At 50.1% G+C, this 23,219-nt stretch overlaps 1 pseudogene; it reads right to left on the bottom strand.

Annotated features, from left to right (window-relative positions):
* Window positions 1-1,076: 1,076 nt before the first annotated feature.
* Window positions 1,077-23,219, bottom strand: part of LOC123481148 — a 36,577-nt pseudogene continuing 14,434 nt past the window's right edge.

Below are 23,219 nucleotides of genomic sequence, written 5' to 3'. Positions count from 1 at the left end.
TTCAGTCCAAGTCAAGCACTGATAAGCCTATTTTATGACGTTTGAACTGGATCAGAGCATGACATTTTTCCCTTTTACGCTGATTGGTTATCGAAAGAGAGCTGGAAAGATTTTTCAACTACATTGAGGAACTATTGTAATTGTCAATGGATGTAAAAAAAAACGACTTTGTTTGCTGTTTGAGGTGAAGAAAACATTACTATGAGAAGCTCCACAGGTCATTACTGGTGGTGCGTTAAGCCAATCAGAAATACTATCAGATCCCCAAATGTGCACATTTATATGCCTACATTAGCGTGCGTGTCCTTACTCAACATTGACAGGACCGCTCCAAACAAAAGGCAATGACTAAATTGACAGAACTCGTAAATTGAATTAAATCAACCAAAACTTGTTTCTCCCAAGTGTAGCATAGGTTGTGCACTCTGAAAACAATGTGTCCACTCCGACAATGAGAACAGGAAGACTGGAATAATAATATTGAATGCATTAAAAGAAATGACCGTAACCAAAAGTAACAAACATTGTAAATTAGAAATTATTGGAATGAACGGTAAATGTACTACTGGTGATATACGTAATGGGGAATTGATAGACACTAACAATCAAACGCAAACAATTCACACAATGAAGTTATGAAACAATGAATGTGAACAAATGGAGACAGAGGGACAGAGACATAGGGAGAGAGAGACAAGACAGAGAGAGAGACAAGACAGAGAGAGAGACAAGACTGAGCGAGGGAGAGAGCCAAGACAGGGAGAGCGAGAGGAGAGAGCCAAGACAGGAAGAGAGAGGGAGCCAAGACAGGGGGAGAGAGAGAGCCAAGACAGGAAGAGAGAGGGAGCCAAGACAGGGGGAGAGAGAGAGCCAGGACAGGAAGAGAGAGAGAGAGAGCCAAGACAGGGAGAGAGAGACAGGGAGAGAGAGCCAATACAGGGATAGCTAGAGAGAGAGCCAAGACAGGGAGCGAGAGAACGAGCCAAGACAAGGAGAGAGCCAAGAATGATACAAGATGGACAGAGACACGGATGGAGAGAGAGACTGACAGAGAAGAACGCAAGATTAAGACATACCTGGTCCAGCCACTGGTGAGCGTTGACAGCTACCTGGGTTCCTAGAGGCTTGGTCAGGACCAACACATCCCCTGGTACTGCACTGTCTGGCCTACACACCCACAGACAGGACCAACACATCCCCTGGTACTGCACTGTCTGGCCTACACACCCACAGACACGGTCAGGACCAACACATCCCCTGGTACTGCACTGTCTGGCCTACACACCCACAGACACGGTCAGGACCAACACATCCCCTGGTACTGCACTGTCTGGCCTACACACCCACACTTTCTCATACAGTGTCGATTTTAACAAAATATGGGTGGCGCAAACGTAATCAAAAAAGCGAATATGCATGGAAACCACTACACTTAACTACACATTCCATTTTTTACCATCATAATAACCAATCCCAGAAATACGTTTTGAGCCACACAAACGTTCCTTCCCTTAACTCTTATTGCACGGAAGACCACAGTAGTCCATCCTGTTCATTTTTCTTCAGAATACATTTCAGCATCGGTCTGCAGAATTGCTAATCATTCTCCGAGTATTGGGACGCAGCCAAACGCCATTCTGAGTGCAGTTGCGTCTGCCTGCCTGTTAACAAGAAGCTCTGGTTAAGAATAAAGCAACAAAGTTTATAAAAGCAATTATTCACCATATAGGCTACATTATTCACCACCTGAGGAAGTAGGAAAACACTTGGCTAGATTGCCAACTCTAAATCATGTTGCTAGATCGTTTTTTAAATTAATGTATTAATCTAACGCGACCAGCAACAACAAATATTCACTGGCACCCGAAGACAAAGGGTTCCAGATATTCACTGGCACCCGAAAACAAAGGGTTCCAAATGCAAATGTTTTGTCGCAGTTTTGAGCCCTGAAACCCTTAACGCAAAACACACACTCCTCAAAACACACACTCCTCAAAACACACACTCCTCAAAACACACACTCCTCAAAACACACACTCCTCAAAACACATACTCCTCAAAACACACACTCCTCAAAACACACACTCCTCAAAACACACACTCCTCAAAACACACACTCCTCAAAACACACACTCCTCAAAACACACTGTCTTACATGATGAACTCGTTTGGTTGGCAGGCAACCGAGGCCACGCCCCCTACGATGATCCAGGGGTTGACCACCGTCTGGCCGCCAGTCACAGAAGTCCCGCCCCTCCTCCGCCGCATCACGGAAACGACGGATCATCAGAGGCATCACACACACACGGTTATCATTTCATCACGGCCAACTAGCACACACACACGGTTATCATTTCATCACGGCCAACTAGCTCACACACACGGTTATCATTTCATCACGGCCAACTAGCACACACACACGGTTATCATTTCATCACGGCCAACTAGCTCACACACACGGTTATCATTTCATCACGGCCAACTAGCTCACACACACGGTTATCATTTCATCACGGCCAACTAGCTCACACACACGGTTATCATTTCATCACGGCCAACTCAGCACACACACACGGTTATCATTTCATCACGGCCAACTAGCACACACACACACGGTTATCATTTCATCACGGCCAACTAGCACACACACACGGTTATCATTTCATCACGGCCAACTAGCACACACACACGGTTATCATTTCATCACGGCCAACTAGCTCACACACGGTTATCATTTCATCACGGCCAACTAGCACACACACACGGTTATCATTTCATCACGCCAACTAGCTCACACACCGGTTATCATTTCATCACGGCCAACTAGCTCCACACACGGTTATCATTTCATCACAGCCAACTAGCTCACACACACGGTTATCATTTCATCACGACCAACTAGCTCACACACACGGTTATCATTTCATCACGGCCAACTAGCTCACACACACGGTTATCATTTCATCACGGCCAACTAGCACACACACACGGTTATCTTTTCATCACGGCCAACTACCACACACACACGGTTATCATTTCATCACGGCCAACTAGCTCACACACACGGTTATCATTTCATCACGGCCAACTAGCTCACACACACGGTTATCATTTCATCACGACCAACTAGCTCACACACCGGTTATCATTTCATCACGGCCAACTAGCTCACACACACGGTTATCATTTCATCACGGCCAACTAGCTCACACACACGGTTATCTTTTCATCACGACCAACTACCACACACACACGAGTTATCATTTCATCACGGCCAACTAGCTCACACACACACGGTTATCATTTCATCACGGCCAACTAGCACAACACACGGTTATCATTTCATCACGGCCAACTAGCACACACACACACGGTTATCATTTCATCACGGCCAACTAGCTCACACACACGGTTATCATTTCATCACGGCCAACTAGCACACACACACGGTTATCATTTCATCACGGCCAACTAGCACACACACACACGGTTATCATTTCATCACGGCCAACTAGCTCACACACACGGTTATCATTTCATCACGGCCAACTAGCTCACACACACGGTTATCATTTCATCACGGCCAACTAGCACACACACACGGTTATCATTTCATCACGGCCAACTAGCACACATACACCGGTTATCATTTCATCACGGCCAACTAGCACACACACACGGTTATCATTTCATCACGGCCAACTACCACACACACACGGTTATCATTTCATCACGGCCAACTAGCACACACACACGGTTATCATTTCATCACGGCCAACTAGCACACACACGGTTATCATTTCATCACGGCCAACTAGCACACACACACGGTTATCATTTCATCACGGCCAACTAGCACACACACACGGTTATCATTTCATCACGTCCAACTAGCTCACACACACGGTTATCATTTCATCACGGCCAACTAGCTCACACACACGGTTATCATTTCATCACGGCCAACTAGCACACACACACGGGTTATCATTTCATCACGGCCAACTAGCTCACACACACGGTTATCATTTCATCACGGCCAACTAGCTCACACACACGGGTTATCATTTCATCACGTCCAACTAGCACACGACACGGTTATCATTTCATCACGTCCAACTGTACACACACACGGTTATCATTTCATCACGGCCAACTAGCCACACACACACGGTTATCATTTCTCACGGCCAACTAGCTCACACACACGGTTATCATTTCATCACTCCAACCTTAGCACACACACACACGGTTATCATTTAATCACGGCCAACTAGCTCACACACACGGTTATCATTTCATCACGGCCCAACTAGCACAGACACGGTTATCATTTCATCACGGCCAACTAGCACACACACACGGTTATCATTTCATCACGCTAACTAGCTCACACACACGGTTATCATTTCATCACGGCCAACTAGCTCACACACACGGTTATCATTTCATCACGGCCAACTAGCTCACACACACGGTTATCATTTCATCACGGCCAACTAGCTCACACACACGGTTATCATTTCATCACGGCCAACTAGCTCACACACACGGTTATCATTTCATCACGGCCAACTAGCTCACACACACGGTTATCATTTCATCACGGCCAACTAGCTCACACACACGGTTATCATTTCATCACGGCCAACTAGCTTCCAGTTCTGCAGGTTAGACTGACTGGGCATAACTCCAGGAACACATGCACGTCTGACGCACACAAAAACACACACGTGCTACAGACAGGTTGCTTCACATGGAACAGTCCAAGTCTGACGTATTGGAGATGAGTGGGTTCATGAATTAACAGCACGTTTTTTGTTCTGAAGCCCCACCAGTCACCCTGCTAGCTACTTCAACTACACACACAGAGAGCATGAGGTTACCTACCTTCTCAGACATCTTATGGCTGACACTGGGTAGCATCAGCATGTTGTCACACTCTGTGATGCCCATAGCATAGAGATCACTGAGGACATTAGCGCACGCTATCCTTCCCTGGAGAGAGAGATGGGGGAAGAGAGAGAGAGAGAGGATTGAGATGTAACAGAGCAAAAAGCATAAATCTTGCCCTGAGAAAGGTGAGGTGTTTAGGGTCAGAATAGAACTCCCCCATCGTATAGGGGTCCTCTACTAGAGGTTGAAGTTGAGGGGTTAAAGGTCAGGGGTTAGAACTCACCATCATGTAGGGGTCCTCCACCAGAGGGTAGAAGAAGTCTGTAGTTTGGACCAATGAGAGGCCTCCGTGTCTCAGAGGAATCACACAGGAGTCCATGCCTATACCTGCACAGCACCCACAGAGTTTAGCAATGTTCAAGCTACCCTGGTATGCAATGATTCATTGAATGATGAATGGGACAACACCCCCCCTCTCAGTAAGGAGCTTTCAGCATCATTCCTGGGCACCTTTATAACCGTGTGGACCTAACTAACGTTATTAATTTACTAACAGCAGCTAGCATTGGGTATCTACAACTGAGTGATAAACAGTCAACTGGAAAGGTTATTTAAGGCCTTGCAGTTGCCTGGAAATCTGTCGATGAATTGCATTGAATGCTACATCGTGCAGAAATGAGCATATGCATCAGGAAAGTTTCCTCTCACCACCTCTACAAGCCAGACTGTTTAATACAACCACATTTTAACTTCCTTTACCGGTTGTCTGTAGTAATACGAGACAATATATCCACAGGAAAGCATAAATACATCAACTTTTCAAAGCGCTGGTAGTGCATTCAGATTTCTATCACATGGTTCTGCGCATACTTCAGGCGATAGAAATCTGAATGCACTGACTTTACCGCCGCTTAGAAAAGTTGATGTAATTAGTCATTATACTTCCCTGTGTATAATTACAGAAGGCCCAACTGCATGGACAACCGGTAAGGTACGTTAAACAAACATTTTATTCAACATTCTGGCTTGTGAGGTCGTGAGAGGAAACTTTCCTGACTCAAACGCTCATTTCTGCCCGACATAGAATTGAATGCAAGCAATTCAACGTCGGGTTTCCAGGCAAGCCCTGCAACAGAGATGCTGAAATAGAAGGCGCTGACAAGCCTAGCTAACTTCAGCTAGCATACACGCTAATTGCAGATCCAGTACTGTTAGCTGACTGGCTAGCAAGAGAAGGGACATTTTGATATTTGATTTATTTGGCCATTTTAAACACAATTCAACCACGTGGATACATGCCATTAAAATCATCGAGTATGACACAAACACGTTTAAAAAAGTATTTCCATAGTGATCCTCATAGCAAGCCATTGGCCCCCCTGTAGCTCAGTTGGTAGAGCATGGCGCTTGCAACGCCAGGGTTGTGGGGTCGTTTCCCACGGGGGGGCAGTATGAAAATGTATGCACTCACGAACTGTAAGTCGCTCTGGATAAGAGCGTCTGCTAAATGACTAAAATGTCAACAACAAAAAAAAATTATTATGTCTGCATGGCTATCTTAGCCAATGAACGTTAGTTAGCTAATAAAAAATCTATCTACATTAGCTAGCTTGCCAATGTAGCAAGTACACGTAGCTAGTTGGCTACTGTACCAAGTTAAATAACCCTACCCAGCCGTGAACCTGCGGGGGTGTTGGGAGCGAGTTGTCCGAATTCGGAGCCTTGGTCCCCGGCTTCCCCCGGCCGGTGGGGCTCCAGTCCCGCCAGGAGTTTGAGCAGAGCCTCCTGCAGGACCTTACACCCTCATCCCTTCAGATCTGAGAAGCCCGTCAGGCGGAAACCGGCGTCTAGGCCGTGCTCTTCGGGGTGGAATGACTGGTCCTAACACACTAACCCTGCTGACTGACTGGTCCTCCTAACACACTAACCCTACTGACTGACTGGTCCTAACACACTAACCCTGCTGACTGACTGGTCCTCCTAACACACTAACCCTACTGACTGGTCCTCCTAAAACACTAACCCTACTGACTGACTGGTCCTAACACACTAACCCTGCTGACTGACTGGTCATCCTAACACACTAACCCTGCTGACTGACTGGTCCTCCTAACACACTAACCCTACTGACTGACTGGTCCTAAAACACTAACCCTGCTGACTGACTGGTCCTCCTAACACACTAACCCTACTGACTGACTGGTCCTCCTAACACACTAACCCTACTGACTGACTGGTCCTCCTAACACACTAACCCTACTGACTGACTGGTCCTAACACACTAACCCTACTGACTGACTGGTCCTCCTAACACACTAACCCTACTGACTGGTCCTCCTAACACACTAACCATACTGACTGACTGGTCCTCCTAACACACTAACCCTGCTGACTGACTGGTCCTCCTAACACACTAACCCTGCTGACTGACTGGTCCTCCTAACACACTAACCCTGCTGACTGACTGGTCCTCCTAACACACTAACCCTGCTGACTGACTGGTCCTCCTAACACACTAACCCTGCTGACTGACTGGTCCTCCTAACACACTAACCCTGCTGACTGACTGGTCCTCCTAACACACTAACCCTGCTGACTGACTGGTCCTCCTAACACACTAACCCTGCTGACTGACTGGTCCTCCTAACACACTAACCCCTGCTGACTGACTGGTCCTCCTAACACACTAACCCTACTGACTGACTGGTCCTCCTAACACACTAACCCTGCTGACTGACTGGTCCTCCTAACACACTAACCCTGCTGACTGACTGGTCCTCCTAACACACTAACCCTACTGACTGACTGGTCCTCCTAACACACTAACCCTGCTGACTGACTGGTCCTCCTAACACACTAACCCTGCTGACTGACTGGTCCAAACACACTAACCCTGCTGACTGACTGGTCCTAACACACTAACCCTGCTGACTGACTGGTCCAAACACACTAACCCTGCTGACTGACTGGTCCTCCTAACACACTAACCCTGCTGACTGACTGGTCCTAACACAGTAACCCTGCTGACTGACTGGTCCTCCTAACACACTAACCCTACTGACTGACTGGTCCTCCTAACACACTAACCCTGCTGACTAACTGGTCCTAACACACTAACCCTGCTGACTGACTGGTCCTAACACACTAACCCTGCTGACTGACTGGTCCTCCTAACACACTAACCCTGCTGACTGACTGGTCCTCTTAACACACAACCCTACTGACTGACTGGTCCTCCTAACACACTAACCCTGCTGACTGACTGGTCCTCCTAACACACTAACCCTGCTGACTGACTGGTCCTCCTAACACACTAACCCTACTGACTGACTGGTCCTAAAACACTAACCCTGCTGACTGACTGGTCCTAATAACACACTAACCCTGCTGACTGACTGGTTCTCCTAACACACTAACCCTACTGACTGACTGGTCCTCCCTAACACACTAACCCTGCTGACTGACTGGTCCTCCTAACACACTAACCCTGATGACTGACTGGTCCTCCTAACACACTAACCCTACTGACTGACTGGTCCTAAAACACTAACCCTGCTGACTGACTGGTCCTCCTAACACACTAACCCTGCTGACTGACTGGTCCTCCTAACACACTAACCCTGCTGACTGACTGGTCCTCCTAACACACTAACCCTGCTGACTGACTGGTCCTCCCTAACACACTAACCCTGCTGACTGACTGGTCCTCCTAACACACTAACCCTGCTGACTGACTGGTCCTAATACACTAACCCTGCTGACAGACTGACTGGTCCAAACACACTAACCCTACTGACTGGTCCTAACACACTAACCCTGCTGACTGACTGGTCCTAACACACTAACCCTGCTGACGGACTGGTCCTAATACACTAACCCTGCTGACAGACTGACTGGTCCAAACACACTAACCCTACTGACTGGTCCTCCTAACACACTAACCCTGCTGACTGACTGGTCCTCCTAACACACTAACCCTACTGACTGACTGGTCCTAACACACTAACCCTGTTGACTGACTGGTCCTCCTAACACACTAACCCTGCTGACTGACTGGTCCTCCTAACACACTAACCCTGCTGACTGACTGGTCCTAACACACTAACCCTGCTGACTGACTGGTCCTCCTAACACACTAACCCTACTGACTGACTGGTCCTAACACACTAACCCTGCTGACTGACTGGTCCTCCTAACACACTAACCCTGCTGACTGACTGGTCCTCCTAACACACTAACCCTACTGACTGACTGGTCCTCCTAACACACTAACCCTGCTGACTGACTGGTCCTAACACACTAACCCTGCTGACTGACTGGTCCTCCTAACACACTAACCCTGCTGACTGACTGGTCCTCCCAACACACTAACCTTACTGACTGACTGGTCCTCCTAACACACTAACCCTGCTGACTGACTGGTCCTCCTAACACACTAACCCTACTGACTGGTCCTAACACACTAACCCTGCTGACTGACTGGTCCCTAACACACTAACCCTGTGACTGACTGGTCCTCCTAACACACTAACCCTGCTGACTGGTCCTCCTAACACACTAACCCTGCTGACTGACTGGTCCTCCTAACACACTAACCCTACTGACTGACTGGTCCAAACACACTAACCCTACTGACTGGTCCTCCTAACACACTAACCCTGCTGACTGACTGGTCCTCCTAACACACTAACCCTGCTGACTGACTGGTCCTCCTAACACACTAACCCTGCTGACTGACTGGTCCTCCTAACACACTAACCCTACTGACTGACTGGTCCTCCTAACACACTAACCCTGCTGACTGACTGGTCCTCCTAACACACTAACCCTGCTGACTGACTGGTCCTAACACACTAACCCTGCTGACTGACTGGTCCTCCTAACACACTAACCCTGCTGACTGACTGGTCCTCCTAACACACTAACCCTGCTGACTGACTGGTCCTAATACACTAACCCTGCTGACTGACTGGTCCTCCTAACACACTAACCCTGCTGACTGACTGGTCCTCCTAACACACTAACCCTGCTGACTGACTGGTCCTAACACACTAACCCTGCTGACTGACTGGTCCTCCTAACACACTAACCCTAATGACTGACTGGTCCTAACACACTAACCCTGCTGACTGACTGGTCCTCCTAACACACTAACCCTGCTGACTGACTGGTCCTCCTAACACACTAACCCTACTGACTGACTGGTCCTCCTAACACACTAACCCTGCTGACTGACTGGTCCTCCTAACACACTAACCCTGCTGACTGACTGGTCCTAACACACTAACCCTGTTGACTGACTGGTCCTAACACACTAACCCTGCTGACTGACTGGTCCTAATACACTAACCCTGCTGACAGACTGACTGGTCCAAACACACTAACCCTACTGACTGGTCCTCCTAACACACTAACCCTGCTGACTGACTGGTCCTCCTAACACACTAACCCTACTGACTGACTGGTCCTAACACACTAACCCTGTTGACTGACTGGTCCTCCTAACATACTAACCCTGCTGACTGACTGGTCCTCCTAACACACTAACCCCTGCTGACTGACTGGTCCTAACACACTAACCCTGCTGACTGACTGGTCCTCCTAACACACTAACCCTACTGACTGACTGGTCCCAACACACTAACCCTGCTGACTGACTGGTCCTCCTAACACACTAACCCTGCTGACTGACTGGTCCTCCTAACACACTAACCCTACTGACTGACTGGTCCTCCTAACACACTAACCCTGCTGACTGACTGGTCCTCCCTAACACACTAACCCTGCTGACTGACTGGTCCTCCTAACACACTAACCCTGCTGACTGACTGGTCCTCCTAACACACTAACCCTACTGACTGACTGGTCCTCCTAACACACTAACCCTGCTGACTGACTGGTCCTCCTAACACACTAACCCTACTGACTGGTCCTAACACACTAACCCTGCTGACTGACTGGTCCTAACACACTAACCCTGCTGACTGACTGGTCCTCCTAACACACTAACCCTGCTGACTGGTCCTCCTAACACACTAACCCTGCTGACTGACTGGTCCTCCTAACACACTAACCCTACTGACTGACTGGTCCAAACACACTAACCCTACTGACTGGTCCTCCTAACACACTAACCCTGCTGACTGACTGGTCCTCCTAACACACTAACCCTGCTGACTGACTGGTCCTCCTAACACACTAACCCTGCTGACTGACTGGTCCTCCTAACACACTAACCCTACTGACTGACTGGTCCTCCTAACACACTAACCCTGCTGACTGACTGGTCCTCCTAACACACTAACCCTGCTGACTGACTGGTCCTAACACACTAACCCTGCTGACTGACTGGTCCTCCCTAACACACTAACCCTGCTGACTGACTGGTCCTCCTAACACACTAACCCTGCTGACTGACTGGTCCTAATACACTAACCCTGCTGACTGACTGGTCCTAACACACTAACCCTGCTGACTGACTGGTCCTAATACACTAACCCTGCTGACTGACTGGTCCTCCTAACACACTAACCCTGCTGACTGACTGGTCCTCCTAACACACTAACCCTACTGACTGACTGGTCCTAATACACTAACCCTGCTGACTGACTGGTCCTCCTAACACACTAACCCTGCTGACTGACTGGTCCTCCTAACACACTAACCCTACTGACTGACTGGTCCTAATACACTAACCCTGCTGACTGACTGGTCCTCCTAACACACTAACCCTACTGACTGACTGGTCCTCCTAACACACTAACCCTACTGACTGGTCCTCCTAACACACTAACCCTGCTGACTGACTGGTCCTCCTAACACACTAACCCTACTGACTGACTGGTCCTCCTAACACACTAACCCTACTGACTGGTCCTAACACACTAACCCTGCTGACTGACTGGTCCTCCTAACACACTAACCCTACTGACTGACTGGTCCTCCTAACACACTAACCCTGCTGACTGACTGGTCCTCCTAACACACTAACCCTGCTGACTGACTGGTCCAAACACACTAACCCTGCTGACTGACTGGTCCTAACACACTAACCCTGCTGACTGACTGGTCCTAACACACTAACCCTGCTGACTGACTGGTCCTCCTAACACACTAACCCTGCTGACTGACTGGTCCTAACACACTAACCCTGCTGACTGACTGGTCCTCCTAACACACTAACCCTGCTGACTGACTGGTCCTAACACACTAACCCTGCTGACTGACTGGTCCAAACACACTAACCCTGCTGACTGACTGGTCCAAACACACTAACCCTGCTGACTGACTGGTCCTCCTAACACACTAACCCTACTGACTGACTGGTCCTAACACACTAACCCTGCTGACTGACTGGTCCTCCTAACACACTAACCCTGCTGACTGACTGGTCCTCCTAACACACTAACCCTGTTGACTGACTGGTCCTCCTAACACACTAACCCTGCTGACTGACTGGTCCAAACACACTAACCCTGCTGACTGACTGGTCCTAACACACTAACCATGCTGACTGACTGGTCCTCCTAACACACTAACCATGCTGACTGACTGGTCCTCCCTAACACACTAACCCTACTGACTGGTCCTCCTAACACACTAACCATGCTGACTGACTGGTCCTCCTAACACACTAACCCTACTGACTGGTCCTCCTAACACACTAACCATGCTGACTGACTGGTCCTCCTAACACACTAACCATGCTGACTGACTGGTCCTCCTAACACACTAACCCTGCTGACTGACTGGTCCTCTAACACACTAACCCTGCTGACTGACTGGTCCTCCTAACACACTAACCCCTGCTGACTGACTGGTCCTCCTAACACACTAACCCTGCTGACTGACTGGTCCTCCTAACACACTAACCCTACTGACTGACTGGTCCTCCTAACACACTAACCCTGCTGACTGACTGGTCCTCCTAACACACTAACCCTGCTGACTGACTGGTCCTCCTAACACACTAACCCTACTGACTGACTGGTCCTAACACACTAACCCTGCTGACTGACTGGTCCTCCTAACCCGCCAACCCTGCTTACTGACTGGTCCTCCTAACACACTAACCCTACTGACCGTCTGACTGACTGGTCGTAACACAGTAATCCTGCTTACTGACTGGTCCTCCTAACACACTAACCCTGCTGACTGACTGGTCCTAACACACTAACCCTACTGACTGACTGGTCCTCCTAACACACTAACCCTGCTGACTGACTGGTCCAAACACACTAACCCTGCTGACTGACTGGTCCAAACACACTAACCCTGCTGACTGACTGGTCCTCCTAATAATATAATATGCCATTTAGCAGACGCTTTTATCCAAGCGACTTACAGTCATGCGTGCATACATTTTTGTGTATGGGTGGTCCCGGGGGTCCTAACACACTAACCCTGCTGACTGACTGGTCCTCCTAACACACTAACCCTGCTGACTGACTGGTCCTCCTAACACACTAACCCTACTGACTGACTGGTCCTCCTAACACACTAACCCTGCTGACTCACTGGTCCTAACACACTAACCCTGCTGACTGACTGGTCCTCCTAACACACTAACCCTACAGATTGACTGGTCCTAACACACTAACCCTGCTGACTGACTGGTCCTCCTAACACACTAACCCTGCTGACTGACTGGTCCTCCTAACACACTAACCCTACTGACTGACTGGTCCTCCTAACACACTAACCCTGCTGACTGACTGGTCCAAACACACTAACCCTGCTGACTGACTGGTCCTCCTAACACACTAACCCTGCTGACTGACTGGTCCTCCTAACACACTAACCCTACTGACTGACTGGTCCTCCTAACACACTAACCCTGTTGACTGACTGGTCCTCCTAACACACTAACCCTGTTGACTGACTGGTCCTCCTAACACACTAACCCTACTGACTGACTGGTCCTCCTAACACACTAACCCTGCTGACTGACTGGTCCAAACACACTAACCCTACTGACTGGTCCTCCTAACACACTAACCATGCTGACTGACTGGTCCTCCTAACACACTAACCCTGCTGACTGACTGGTCCTCCTAACACACTAACCCTACTGACTCAATCAATCAATCAATTTTATTTTATATAGCCCTTCTTACATCAGCTAATATCTCGAAGTGCTGTACAGAAACCCAGCCTAAAACCCCTAACAGCTAGTAATGCAGGTGTAGAAGCACGGTGGCTAGGAAAAACTCCCTAGAAAGGCGAAAGCCCTAGGAAGAAACCTAGAGAGGAACCAGGCTATGAGGGGTGGCCAGTCCTCTTCTGGCTGTGCCGGGTGGAGATTATAACAGAACCATGCCAAGATGTTCAAAAATGTTCATAAGTGACAAGCATGGTCAAATAATAATCAGGAATAAATCTCAGTTGGCTTTTCTGCCGATCATTAAGAGTTGAAAACAGCAGGTCTGGGACAGGTAGGGGTTCCATAACCGCAGGCAGAACAGTTGAAACTGGAATAGCAGCAAGGCCAGGCGGACTGGGGACAGCAAGGAGTCACCACGGCCGGTAGTCCCGACGTATGGTCCTAGGGCTCAGGGTCTCTCAGTTGGCTTTTCATAGCCGATCATTAAAGAGTTGAAAACAGCAGGTCTGGGACAGGTAGGGGTTTCGTAGCCGCAGGCAGAACAGTTGAAACTGGAATAGCAGCAAGGCCAGGCGGACTGGGGACAGCAAGGTGTCATCATGCCCGGTAGTCCTGACGTATGGTCCTAGGGCTCAGGTTCTCAGAGAGAAAGAGAGAACGAGAGAATTAGAGAGAGCATACTTAAATTCACACAGGACACTGGATAAGACAGGAGAAGTACTCCAGGTATAACCAACTAACCCCAGCCCCCGACACATAAACTACTGCAGCATAAATACTGGAGGCTGAGACAGGAGCGGTCCGGAGACACTGTGGCCCCATCCGAAGAAACCCCGGACAGGGCCAAACAGGAAGGATATAACCCCACCCACTCCGCCAAAGCACAGCCCCCGCACCACTAGAGGGATATCCCCAACCACCAACTTACAATCCTGAGACAAGGCCGAGTATAGCCCACAGAGGTCTCCACCACAGCACAAACCAAGGGGGGCGCCAACCCAGACAGGAAGATCACGTCAGTAACTCAACCCACTCAAGTGACGCACCCCTCCCAGGGACGGCATGAAAGAGCACCAGCAAGCCAGTGACTCAGCCCCTGCAACAGGGTTAGAGGCAGAGAACCCCCAGTGGAGAGGGGAACCGGCCCGGCAGAGACAGCAAGGGCTGTTCGTTGCTCCAGCCTTTCCGTTCACCTTCACACTCCTGGGCCAGACTACACTCAATCATATGACCTACTGAAGAGATAAGTCTTCAGTAAAGACTTAAAGGTTGAGACCGAGTCTGCGTCTCTCACATGGGTAGGCAGACTGTTCCATAAAAATGGAGATCTATAGGAGAAAGCCCTGCCTCCCGCTGTTTGCTTAGAAATTCTAGGGACAATTAGGAGGCCTGCGTCTTGTGACCGTAGCGTACGTATTGGTATGTGCGGCACGGACCAACTCGGAAAGATAGGTAGGAGCAAGCCCATGTAACGCTTTATAGGTTAACAGTAAAACCTTGAAATCAGCCCTTGCCTTAACAGGAAGCCAGTGTAGGGAAGCTAGCACTGGAGTAATATGATCAAATTTCTTGGTTCTAGTCAGGATGCTAGCAGCCGTATTTAGCACTAACTGAAGTTTATTTAGTGCTTTATCCGGGTAGCCGGAAAATAGAGCATTGCAGTAGTCTAACCTAGAAGTAACAAATGCATGGATTAATGGTCCTGACTGACTGGTCCTAACACACTAACCCTGCTGACTGACTGGTCCTCCTAACACACTAACCCTACTGACTGACTGGTCCTCCTAACACACTAACCCTACTGACTGACTGGTCCTCCTAACACACTAACCCTACTGACTGACTGGTCCTAACACACTAACCCTGCTGACTGACTTGTCCTAACACACTAACCCTGCTGACTGACTGGTCCTCCTAACCCGCTAACCCTGCTTACTGACTGGTCCTCCTAACACACTAACCCTACTGACCGTCTGACTGACTGGTCGTAACACAGTAATCCTGCTTACTGACTGGTCCTCCTAACCCGCTAACCCTGCTGACTGACTGGTCCTCCTAACCCGCTAACACTGCTGACTGACTGGTCCTCCTAACCCGCTAACCCTGCTGACTGACTGGTCCTCCTAACCCGCTGACCCTGCTGACTGACTGGTCCTCCTAACTCGCTAACCCTGCTGACTGACTGGTCCTCCTAACCCGCTAACCCTGCTTACTGACTGGTCCTCCTAACCCACTAACACTACTGACCGTCTGACTGACTGGTCCTCCTAACTCGCTAACCCTGCTGACTGACTGGTCCTCCTAACCCGCTAACCCTGCTGACTGAATGCTCTAACCGTCAGCTGCTCTAACCGTAGTCTCTCTACAGTATGGTCGATCACAGAAGGCTACTTCTACCCAGATTACTAATAGTAATGCCTGACTATCATGAGAACTGATTGAGATGGTGGATGTGTTTAACCAGAAGTCCCCACAAGTAGTAAACAAACACACATTTGACCAACTGGGGACATTTTGTTAGTCCCCACAAGGTCAAATGCTATTTCTAGGCAGTTTAAGGACAACGTTACATTTAGTGTTAGGGTTAGAATTAGGTTTAGGAGCTAGGGTTAGTTTTAGGGTTAGGAGCTAGGGTTAGAATTAGGTTTAGGAGCTAGGGTTAGTTTTAGGGTTAGGAGCTAGGGGTTAGGAGCTAGGGTTAGTTTTGGGTTAGGAGCTAGGGTTAGAATTAGGTTTAGGAGCCCGGGTTAGTTTTGGGTTAGGAGCTAGGGTTAGTTTTAGGGTTAGGAGCTAGGGTTAGTTTTTAGGTTTAGGAGCTAGGGTTAGTTTTAGGGTTAGGAGCTAGGGTTAGTTTTAGGGTTAGGAGCTAGGGTTAGTTTTAGGGTTAGGAGCTAGGGTTAGTTTTAGGGTTAGGAGCTAGGGTTAGTTTTAGGGTTAGGAGCTAGGGTTTCGGGTTGAGGTTAGTTAAGGTTTAGGGTTAGGGGAAAATAGGATTTTGAATGGGACTGAATTGTGTCCCCCACAAGGTTAGTTATACAAGACTGTGTGTTTGTGTTTGTCTTCTGATGATGTAGAGTTGCATTCTGGTAAAACAGTTTGGAAAGGAACGCAAAGGAAGTAGCGAGACAGGAAGAACTGGGTAAAACTTTTAAAAAGTTTAGTAGTTGAACAGAACATCTATCTTTCTGAGCGGCTCGGGAAAACCATCAGAACCCAAATTACATCAGACATTAAAATAAAATAAAATACATTAACACACAATCACATACAGCGGGACTGTAACAGGTCTTTAGGGAATAAGATACATTACAAAAATACTTTGTTCTCCTTCACAGGGAGGAGTTTAGTGACCTGGCTTGGGCTAAGCGGTCATAATGGCCATGTTTCAGTGTCACGCCCTGGCCTACAGAACTCTAGCTAGTTTGGTCAGGGTGTGAATATTATAGATTTGTATTTCTATGTTGGCGGTGTGGTTCCCAATCAGAGGCAGCTGTCGCTCGTTGTCTCTGATTGGGAATCATACTTAGGCAGCCTTTTGGCACTGTCTAGTTGTGGGTTCTTGTTCCGTGTAAGGTTTGTTGTGTTGTACCTTTCGGACTTCACGTTCCGTTACCTTTGTTGTTTTGTCGTGTGTTTATCGTAGAATAAACATGTACGCATATCACGCTGCGCCTTGGTCCGACCCGTCTTTAAACGAACGTGACATCCAGACTGACCACATGACCAAATCTCACAACGCCTGGATAGGTGTTTAACATATCAGCTAAACCACATCATGTTATATAGCAATCTCGATGCCCGACTGCTCCGTCTATGACATAGCAGGTAACGATTGGTTGATGTAATGCATCTGGAATGCGGCAGCCAGACAACAGCCAGATCACTAGTGCTCCTTGCAGGACCGTAGAACAACACATCCACCTCTAAAGAAGTCTTCTAAAACCTTACAGTATTATGTACAGGAATCTAGTTGATGGGCAGGTTTGGTATTGTTAAAAACGTTGCTTCTGGCCACAGATTGGTTGTTTGATATGTTTGTTTTGCGGTAGAAAGAAGAAAGGCACCTGAACAGAGTGTGCTGGCTCTGGAACAGCGTTGTCATGGCGACTATGGGTCTGTTAGCGAGCTCTCATCCAGAGCCACTTACAGATTCAGAGCAGGGCTCTACGGCTAGTGTAACAAGTGCACTTCATAGGGAATAGGGTGCCATTTCATAGGGAATAGGGTGCCACTTCATAGGGAATAGGGTGCCATTTTATAGGGAATAGGGTGCCACTTCATAGGAATAGGTGCCATTTCATAGGGAATAGGTGCCACTTCATAGGAATAGGGTGCCATTTCATAGGGAATAGGGTGCCATTTCATAGGAATAGGGTGCCACTTCATAGGGAATAGGGTGCCATTTCATAGGGAATAGGGTGCCATTTCATAGGGAATAGAGTGCCATTTATAGGGAATAGGGTGCCACTTCATAGGGAATAGGGTGCCATTTTATAGGGAATAGGGTGCCACTTCATAGGGAATAGGGTTGCCATTTTATAGGGAATAGGGTGCCATTTTATAGGGAATAGGGTGCCACTTCATAGGGAATAGGGTGCCATTTTATAGGGAATAGGGTGCCATTTTATAGGGAATAGGTTGCCATTTCATAGGGAATAGGGTAACACTTCATAGGGAATAGGTGCCATTTTATAGGGAATAGGGTGCCACTTCATAGGGAATAGGGTGCCATTTTATAGGGAATAGGGTGCCACTTCATAGGAATAGGTTGCCATTTTATAGGGAATAGGGTGCCATTTTATAGGGAATAGGGTGCCATTTTATAGGGGAATAGGGTGCCATTTTATAGGGAATAGGGTGCCACTTCATAGGGAATAGGGTGCCATTTTATAGGAATAGGGTGCCACTTCATGGGAATAGGGTGCCATTTTGGATGCGACCATACTCCTTACAAAACCAGCTCACTCCTGTGCACTACCCTCTGTTCAAAAGTAGTGCACAATGTAGGGGATAGGGTATGATTTGAGACGTGCCAGCGTCTACTACTACTACAGTACACCTACTGCAAACCTGCATCTGTAGTTAGACTGCATCTATAGTTAGCCTGCATCTGTAGTTAGCCTGCATCTATAGTTAGCCTGCATCTGTAGTTAGCCTGCATCTGTAGTTAGCCTGCATCTATAGTTAGCCTGCATCTGTAGTTAGCCTGCATCTGTAGTTAGCCTGCATCTGCAGTTATCCTGCATCTGCAGTTAGCCTGCACCTGTAGTTAGCCTGCATCTATAGTTAGCCTGCATCTATAGTTGGCCTGCTTCTATAGTTAGCCTGCTTCTGTAGTTAGCCTGCATCTGTAGTTAGCCTGCATCTGTAGTTAGCCTGCATCTGTAGTTAGCCTGCATCTGTAGTTAGCCTGCATCTATAGTTAGCCTGCATCTATAGTTAGACTCCAACTACCATATCACATAATATCTACAACATGGACCCAGTGGGGATCTGACTTGGGGAATGGACCCAGAACCAATGGAACATGTTGATCTACCGTTTGTGTTTTAGGGACCACCCGCTGGTGGACATTTGACTGCCTACATTGTCACACGATTCTACATGTGAAATCGGTTTGCAAGTTAAGGCCGCACTCTGTTCAGAGGTGCCTGGTACTCTCAACCCGGAAACCACTATTGGTGTGTCTAAGCCTTAAGGCACAGGGGGTGTCAGTATGGCTGGGAGGGGTGTCAGTAGGGCTGGGAGGTGTCAGTAGGGCTGGGAGGGGTGTCAGTAGGGCTGGGAGGGGGTGTCAATAGGGCTGGGAGGGGTGTCAATAGGGCTGGGAGGGGTGTCAGTAGGGCTGGGAGGGGTGTCGGTGGGGCTGGGAGGGGTGTCAATAGGGCTGGGAGGGGTGTCAGTAGGGCTGGGAGGGGGTGTCAGTAGGGCTGGGAGAGGTGTCAGTAGGGCTGGGAGGGGTGTCAGTAGGGGCTGGGAGGGGTGTCAATAGGGCTGGGAGGGGTGTCAATAGGGCTGGGAGGGTGTCAGTAGGGCTGGGAGGGGTGTCAGTAGGGCTGGGAGGGGTGTCAGTAGGGCTGGGAGGGGGTGTCAGTAGGGCTGGGAGGGGTGTCAACAGGGCTGGGAGGGGTGTCAGTAGGCCTGGGAGGGGTGTCAACAGGGCTGGGAGGTGTCAGTAGGCCTGGGAGGGGGTGTCAGTAGGGCTGGGAGGAAGGTCGGGGGGGCTGGGAGGGGGTGTCAATAGGGCTGGGAGGGTGTCAGTAGGGCTGGGAGGGGTGTCAATAGGGCTGGGAGGGGTGTCAATAGGGCTGGGAGGGGTGTCAATCAGGGCTGGGAGGGGTGTCAGTGGGGCTGGGAGGGGTGTCAGTAGGGCTGGGAGGGGTGTCAATAGGGCTGGGAGGGGGTGTCAATAGGGCTGGGAGGGGTGTCAATAGGGCTGGGAGGGGTGTCAATAGGGCTGTGAGGGGTGTCAGTGGGGCTGGGAGGGGGTGTCAATAGGGCTGGGAGGGGTGTCAATAGGGCTGGGAGGGGTGTCAGTAGGGCTGGAAGGAAGGTCGGGGGGCTGGGAGGGGTGTCAATAGGGCTGGGAGGGGTGTCAGTAGGGCTGGGAGGGGTGTCAATAGGGCTGGGAGGGGTGTCAATAGGGCTGGGAGGGGTGTCAGTAGGGCTGGGAGGGGTGTCAGTAGGGCTGGGAGGGTGTCAGTGGGGCTGGGAGGGGTGTCAGTAGGGCTGGGAGGGGGGTGTCAGTAGGGCTGGGAGGGGTGTCAGTAGGGCTGGGAGGGGTGTCAGTGGGGCTGGGAGGGGTGTCAATAGGGCTGGGAGGGGTGTCAGTAGGGCTGGGAGGGGTGTCAGTAGGGCTGGGAGGGGTGTCAGTAGGGCTGGGAGGGTGTCAGTGGGGCTGGGAGGGGTGTCGGTAGGGCTGGGAGGGTGTCAGTAGGGCTGGGAGGGGTGTCAGTGGGGCTGGGAGGGTGTCAATAGGGCTGGGAGGGTGTCAGTAGGGCTGGGAGGGGTGTCAGTAGGGGCTGGGAGGGGTGTCAGTAGGGCTGGGAGGGGTGTCAGTAGGGCTGGGAGGGGTGTCAATAGGGCTGGGAGGGGTGTCAGTAGGGCTGGGAGGGGTGTCAATAGGGCTGGGAGGGGTGTCAGTGGGGCTGGGAGGGGGTGTCAGTAGGGCTGGGAGGGGTGTCAGTAGGGCTGGGAGGGGTGTCAGTAGGGCTGGGAGGGTGTCAATAGGGCTGGGAGGGGTGTCAATAGGGCTGGGAGGGGTGTCAATAGGGCTGGGAGGGGTGTCAGTGGGGCTGGGAGGGGTGTCAATAGGGCTGGGAGGGGTGTCAGTAGGGCTGGGAGGGGTGTCAGTAGGGCTGGGGGGGGTGTCAGTAGGGCTGGGAGGGGTGTCAGTAGGGCTGGGAGGGGGTGTCAATAGGGCTGGGAGGGGTGTCGGTGAGGCTGGGAGGGGGTGTCAGTAGGGCTGGGAGGGGTGTCAGTAGGGCTGGGAGGGGTGTCGGTGGGGCTGGGAGGGTGTCAATAGGGCTGGGAGGGTGTCAGTAGGGCTGGGAGGGGGTGTCAATAGGGCTGGGAGGGGTGTCGGTGGGGCTGGGAGGGGTGTCAATAGGGCTGGGAGGGGTGTCAAAAGGGTTGGGAGGGGTGTCAATAGGGCTGGGAGGGGTGTCAAAATTAGCACCACAGTAACGTAACATGTCATGTAAAAGGCATGGCAACATGTCAACAGGGTCAGGGGGGGTTAGGAGCAGAACGTCACAGCCAGAGGAGAGATCAGGACTGTTACATAACAAACAGCTCTACCGAAGAAACCTCTACCAGCAACACCAATCACCTCTCCGTTTAGGCCACCTCTCCCTGTCCACCAATCACCTCTCCGTTTAGGCCCCCTCTCCCTGTCCACCAATCACCTCTCCGTTTAGGCCACCTCTCCCTGTCCACCAATCACCTCTCCGTTTAGGCCACCTCTCCCTGTCCACCAATCACCTCTCCGTTTAGGCCCCCTCTCCCTGTCCACCAATCACCTCTCCGTTTAGGCCCCCCTCTCCCTGTCCACCAATCACCTCTCCCGTTTAGGCCCCCTCTCCCTGTCCACCAATCACCTCTCCGTTTAGGCCACCTCTCCCTGTCCACCAATCACCTCTCCGTTTAGGCCCCCCTCTCCCTGTCCACCAATCACCTCTCCCGTTTAGGCCCCCTCTCCCTGTCCACCAATCACCTCTCCGTTTGAGGCCACCTCTCCCTGTCCACCAATCACCTCTCCCGTTTAGGCCCCCTCTCCCTGTCCACCAATCACCTCTCCGTTTAGGCCCCCTCTCCCTGTCCACCAATCACCTCTCCGTTTAGGCCCCCTCTCCCCTGTCCACCAATCACCTCTCCGTTTAGGCCACCTCTCCCTGTCCACCAATCACCTCTCTCCGTTTAGGCGCCCTGGTATCCAGTTTGGTGCCCCCTTAATCTCACTTAACATAATATTGTTACCCTAGTCTCCATGATCTAAGGCCTCCATGCCATGAGGGTGACACTGAAGGGCCTCATCTCAACAGTCTACAGTGGCTTCGTCTCTCGTCTCCTGAGGAGTCTGTAGAAGGGCTGTAGACTTCTGAAATGCACACAATTCCTCGTGCTTTAGAGAACTATGGGAAAATGGCAGTCTGGTCCCTGTGTCCCCCTGGTTGGTTGGGTGAAAGTTGTAGGGAGGTGGAGGAGTTTATTCTGACTGAAGGCTGTTACTGGTGGGGGGCCTGGAGAGGAGGCAGGAGATGGGGAACAGGAGGGAAGTGGGGAGGAGGGAGATTGGTGAGGAGGCAGGAGATGGGGAACAGGAGGAAGTGGGGAGGAGGGAGATTGGTGAGGAGTTGTGCCTGTTTAGATGACCTCTCTGCTGTTGCGGATGGCACAACACAACACCATACTGAAGAGCATCCCTATAACCTAGAGAGAGAGGACAGGAGAGAGAGGACAGAAGAGAGAGGAGAGAGGACAGAAGAGAGAGGAGAGACGAGAGAGGAGAGAGAGACAGAAGAGAGAGACAGAAGAGAGAGGACAGAAGAGAGGACAGAAGAGAGAGGACAGAAGAGAGAGGACAGAAAAGAGAGGAGAGAAGAGAGAGGAGAGAGGACAGAAGAGAGGACAGAAGAGAGAGGACAGAAGAGAGAGGATAGAAGAGAGGACATAAGAGAGAGGACAGAAGAGAGAAGGACAGAAGAGAGGACAGAAGAGA

Source organism: Coregonus clupeaformis, unplaced genomic scaffold (genome assembly GCF_020615455.1).
Source record: "Coregonus clupeaformis isolate EN_2021a unplaced genomic scaffold, ASM2061545v1 scaf0842, whole genome shotgun sequence".
NCBI classification, from domain to species: domain Eukaryota; kingdom Metazoa; phylum Chordata; class Actinopteri; order Salmoniformes; family Salmonidae; genus Coregonus; species Coregonus clupeaformis.
Note: the sequence above shows the minus strand (reverse complement) of the source record. Positions and strands in the feature narration are given on the sequence as shown.